The sequence below is a fragment of the Equus quagga genome, chromosome 6 (assembly GCF_021613505.1).
Source record: "Equus quagga isolate Etosha38 chromosome 6, UCLA_HA_Equagga_1.0, whole genome shotgun sequence".
NCBI lineage: Eukaryota > Metazoa > Chordata > Mammalia > Perissodactyla > Equidae > Equus > Equus quagga.
Genome location: NC_060272.1, coordinates 136,260,917 through 136,267,292, shown reverse-complemented (window position 1 = coordinate 136,267,292; position 6,376 = coordinate 136,260,917).

Sequence of the window (6,376 nt, the reverse complement as noted above, 5' to 3'; positions counted from 1 at the left end):
AAACACTTTTCAGTAAATATTGATATAAACATATTGCTTTTCTTTTTTAAAGTAGTTATTCTAGTTTCTTGACATTCCATCACTCTTGTATTTTAAAATTAAAATCATTACTAATTTTAATTTTATATACTGCAAGATTATATGTGCTAAAATGTTTAGGATTTTTGCATCTGTGGTCCTACGTGACACAAGTCAATAATTCCTTATTTTTCTATTGTATTTACTACCATGGTCTTATTTGTTGTTGTTAGTGCCCTTCAGTCAATTCCGACTCATAGTGACCCTGTGGACAGCAGGGTGAACCCCACAGGACTTTCTGCGCCATCCCCTCACCTGGCGCTATATCAGACAGTGCTCCACTGCTATTCATTGGGTTTTCACGGCCAATTTTAACAGAAGTGGGTGGCCAGGTCCTTCTTCCTAGTTTGTCATAGTCTGGAAGCTTGACTGAAATCTGTCCATCATGAGTGACTCTGCTGGTATTTGAAATACCAGTGGCACAGCTTTCAGCATCACAGCAATAGGGAGCTGCTACAGTATGCCAACTGACTGATGGGTGGTGTGGTTCCCTGAGTGGGAAATGAACCTGGACCACTGTGGTGAGACCACCGAGTCTTCACCACTAGACCACCATGATGGTCTTATAGTGATGGCATATTTTAAAATTTCAATGGACCAATGTGAAGAAATAACAAAATGTATTGGGAAATACTCTTTCTGTAGGACTTGGAATAATTTGAACTAGACATGAACTAAAATCAAATGTGAATCCATCTTTTCATGTTATTTTTTACAATCAGCTTTATTGATAGAATTTACATACAATTAACTGCATCCATTGTGTTCAATGCATTTTGATAATTGTGCACATCTGTGAAATCAACACAACAAAAATACAACACAATAAAAAATCAACACAACACCATCCTCAAGATTTCTTGTACCCCTTTGGGGCCATCCCTCCCTCTGCCCTTAGCCCCAGGTAACCACTGATCTGATTTTTTTCATTTCACTATTTATTAGTTCGCATTTCTAGAATTTCATATAAATGCATTCATTCAGTATGTCATACTTTCGTCTTGTTTCTTGTACTTAAAATGACTGAAATTCATCTATGTTGTAACGTGTCACTAGTCCATTCCTTTTATTGCTGAATAGTACTGTAGTATTCATTTATGGATATACCACATTTTGGTAATCTATTCACTTGATGACAGACATGCGAACTGCTTCCAGTTTGAGGCTATTATGAATAAAGCTGCTATCAACATTCATGTACAAGTCTTTGTATGGACATGTTTTCATTTCTCTTAGATTAAAAATGGAAGTGGAATGACTGGGTTGTATGGCAGCTGTGTGTTTAACTGTTTAAAAGTTTGCCAAACTATTTTCCAAAGTGCTTGTGTCATTTTATATTCCTACTCACCATGTATGAGTTCTAGTTGCTCCACAGCTTCCAACACTGGGTGCTGTCAATCATTTAAATTACAGTCATTTTAATGAGGGTATAGATGTGTCTCATTATTATTTTAATTTGTAGTTCCCTGATGGCCCAATGTTGAAAATCCTTTCTTGTCCTTAGTCGCCATTTCATATCTTCTTTCATGATGTCTGTTTGAATTTGTCGCCATTTTTTATTGGGTTATTCGCCTTCTTACAATTGGGTTGTAAATTTCTTTATATTTTCAGAATACGAATCTTTTGTGAGATATCTATTGGAAATATTCTCCCACATTCTGTCTTCGCTTTTCATTTTTTTAACAATGCCTTTCAAAGAATGAGTTTTTAATTTTGAGAAGTTAAATTTATCATTTTTAAATTTTATACTTCATTATTTATGTGTCCTATCTAAGGAATCTTTTCCTATGGTCCTGGTACATTTTAAATGGTTGCTCTGTAACATTTACAGCATCTTTTATGGTTATCGACTTTTTTCAGTTTTTCATCATTTTAAATTTTGATCAATTATATCTTGCTGGAAAATCATTCATTTACTCTAGGTAATGATCTCTTCTGATCCTATTAATTGATCTCGTATCTGTGGTTCTTTTTACTTATTACAAATGTGTAATTTTATTCTCTCTCTACCTTACTTAGGTTTGTGTGTAGTGTCTAGTTTACAGGGGTTTAAAAAAGTCTTTTCTACTTATTTTAATAGAGAAAAGATGGATTACTTTATAAATATTGATGCCTGAATAAAAGTAGGCATACTTTCAGGTGCAATAGAAACCTAGAATAGAATGGCTTATGCAAAACACGTTTATTTTTATGACATAGCAGAAGTCTGGAGTTAACCTGCTGCTAGTGTTGACTAAATACTGTCAGGACCAGTGTCTCTGATTCTTTTGACTTTTCCCCTGTGGTTGAGAGGTTGTCACTGCCCCAGACATCATGTACAAGGCAGGAGGAAGGGTAAATTGACGGCAGCAGCTAAGTCTGTCCTTTTTCTTAGGAAAGCAAAGGTTTTGTCAGAACACATTTACCAGTGTTTTGCTTCTCTTGACCTGAGTCAGGTCACTTGACCACTAGCAGCTTCAAAAGACGCTAATGAAGTGAGTAAGTAGTGAGAGAGGAGTACTGGAAGTGCTCGCATACCAACAGTATCTACAACTGTGAAAGTGGCTATCCACGTCCAAGAAAAAAATGAATCAATTTCCCAAAATATTTACAAAATATACTAAAAAAAAAACCCACTTAAAAATCTTATAATATGTGAAGCTTAAATAAGACTAGAAATTCAGAAACTGTACAAGAATAGACTGACATATTTAAACATGTAAAAAATAAAATTATGCAAACGGAAAAATAGCATATACAAAGTCAACAAATAAGCAATGGTTGGTTTTTTTTTCAAAGGAGTTACTACCTTTAACATATTAAAGCTGTTAAAAATTGACAAGACAAGCAATCCAAAAAGAAAAATGTATGAATAAATGGTTTATAAACGCAACCTACAGAACAGCAAATCAAATGTCCAAGAAACATTTAAAGAGGTAAGTTAACAGGTAAATTAAAATAAAATTAGTTATCAGTTTGAGATCATAAAACTTCTCAAGGTTAAAGAGTAACAGCTACTTTTAGTAGAGAGGCAGGGGTACACTTATACACTAATGCTGGAAAGATGAAACACTACAGTCCCATTTCAAAGAAATCTGGCAACTTCCATGAAAATAAAAAAATACAACTCAATCCATGAATCTCACTGCCAGAATTACATTACAGGGGCAAAAAAAAAAAGGCTCTAGTAGGTAAAAGAAACTCATGTCTGTCCACTAACCCATCACGTTATGCCACCTCTTGAGGATGGTTATCAGACCATTTTTCCTACTGAGAAAATGTGAATGAACAATGGCAAAGTGTTTGAACAAATTATGGCACATCTACACCATGGACTCTTTTTCACCTAGTTATTGTTGAGCACAAAAGATGCAAAAAAAGTGTATATAATCTCATTTTAAGACCATAAAAACATAGTCATATGTGAACACAGATAACATATTAATGTGTCTGTACGTGATTGTGAGTAAAAATAAAAATATGAAGTTGATTAGCATTGCTTGTCCGTTGACAGACTGTTGCTCTAGCTGGAGGTGCTATGAGAATGGAGAAAGTACAAAATTCAAGAGGTAAAATATATTATAAAAGTCACATTTATACATTCATGCATTACTGAATGACGGGGATACATTCCAAGAAATGTGTCATTTGGTGATTCTGTCCTTGTGCAAACATTGTAGAGTGTACTCAGACAAACCTAGATGGTATAGCCTACTACACACCTAGGCTATACAGGACCACCATTGGTATATGCAGTCAGTCACTGACCAAAACATTGTTCTGCAGCGCCTGACTGAACAAAGTTTTATGTGTATGCACGTGTGTATGTTTAAATATATATTTAATTAAAAGAAAGGTAATTGTTGGACTGGTCTATTTGTCCCCACTGATTCTAGACTCATGGGCATACAATTAAACCAAATAACAACATGAATTATATTTCTTGTGGAATTTGCTTCTACAGGAAGACTTTTTCACTGTATCAAACTTACAGTTCCCTCCCAGAGTGAATTTTATGACATTTTAAGAAAATGATGTATTCTTAGAAGACTTATTCTCAATTTTTATCTGTCAAGTAAGGTGTAACTCATGGACACAGAGTTTTTGACATTCAAAATACACTATACAATATACAATAATCATAGGGCTTCTTTGTAACATGGGTAATTTATAATTGGTTCTGACTTGTGTGAGAATTTCTCACTTTCAGGAAATACACAATTTCACTCATGTATAAATACTGAAGAATACTGAAAACTGATTTCTGAATGAAGCTATTCTCACATCAAGTGCATTTATTTTGTCTCCTTCTAGCAGAAAGTTCCCGGTAACTTCCAGGTGAAGGGTTTCCAGTCACTTCTTTTACAGGTTTTTATCTCCAAAATGAGTTCCTGGAGTAAAAGATTTGACCTGTTATTTCTCTCATGTGTGAATTTGCTGATGTTCATGGAGTTGACTTCAGTGGATGTTTTTCTACAGTTATAGTATTCATAAGATTTCTCTCCAGCATGAATTCTAGGCTATGTAATAGAGCACGATTTGTGAATGAAACCCTACCTACATTTACTAAGACAGGAAATTACTCTCCCCTATGAATTATCTAATGTATAATTAAATGTTGGTTTGAGTGAAAGTTTTCTTCTATTTACTGAATTCTTAGAATGAAATTCCTTTTTGAAAAATTTAAAGTGTATTTTTTATTTAAAAATTTAGATTGTAAAACTCTCTCTTCCCCTCAAAGCCCCAGTACATAGTTGTACATTCTAGTTGTAAGTCCTACTTCTTCTGTGTGAGCCGCCACCACAGCATGGCTGACAGACGAGTGGTGTGATTCTGCGCTGGGAATGAAACCTGGACCGCCAGAGTGGAGCACGCTGAACTCTAACAACTAGGCCATTGGCGTTGGCTCTAGATTGTAAAACTTTTAAAACAGTTTTGCTCTAAGTACAAATGAACTGTATTACAGCACTGTCATAAAAAGATACAGCTAATTCACAACACTTTCCCAAGTAAAGTCTACACCCCACATGCCTCCAATCTATACTGACCATAGAGTTCAACATAATTAAGGTTGAGCTCTTCCATACCACTCATAATTTTCCATCATCCACTCCTCAATCAATTCCCAGGTACACCTTAAGATACATTGAGGCCCACAAAAGAAAGTCTGCCTTTCTCCTAGAGATTAATACTGTGTTGACAAAAGGTAAAATGTCTCTTTTGTCTTTTTCTTTTTTGGCTTGATAATGTAGAATTATATTTTTTAAAATGTGCCTGAGAATAAAAAGGTTGAGAATCACTACGTCAGTAATCCTACTAAATTAATCTTTGAAATTCTTACTTTCAAACTCCTGGGTCCTTAAACTAGTCTTCATTAACTTAATTTTCTATTATTATCCAAAGGAAAAAACATACTATTAAAGAAGAAATTTGAGAGGCTCTAAGTCAATCTCCTCCAGGTGTTAAAGTCTGGCAGCTACCATAATAAAATTTGACACCACCAGACGTAATTTTCTTTTATGTATCAAAGTTTATAAAGTCTTTAACAAAAGAGTAAATGTCTTTAACTTTTAGCAACGAAAACTGGGAATAAACTTGTTGCAAAGCATTTTCATTTTTCAGTTTGGAGAGTTTTGGTAATTAAAAAGTATATATTTCTGGACTCCATACTCCTTAAATAAGAATTATTAAATATCTTAAATATCTCAGTGATTTGAAAACTTCTGCTAATGGCAAAGTGGGTGGGTGGTATAGACCAGCACTCACCTGAGAACTAAAAAACGTGGAAGAAACTACTAAATACATGTAATTTTGGGATGGCACTAAAGAACTACCAGGGAAGTAAGAAACTGCAGGAATAAGATTAGACATGAGACTTAACCTCTGGAATTTGGAACAATTTACTAAGAAGAGGTATTTGTTAATTCTTAAAGCAAATACTGGGCAAGAGAGGCTTAAGACAGTTTTTGACAAATTTATGGGACTAAAGAGAAAAGTACTAGAATTAAGGTCTTTCCAAGGAGCAGGGGCCTGATAAGTCTCCCAAAGTCCTAAGTCTTAAGGGTATCCTCTAGGAATAAGAGTGAAAAAATATAGACAGACCTTCACAGGGACTGGTAATCAGGGATTGCCAGTGTTCCTGGCCTAGTCACCTGTTAGAAGGAAAGGCAAATCCTCTCTGGAAGATATCATCCAGGCAATCTAATTATCTCTACAATTTTTTTTATATATAGTGTCTGCTACTTGATTTTAAATCACCAGATAAATGGGAAGACATCACCAAAACCCAAGAGAAACAACTACCAATAGAAAAAGGTCA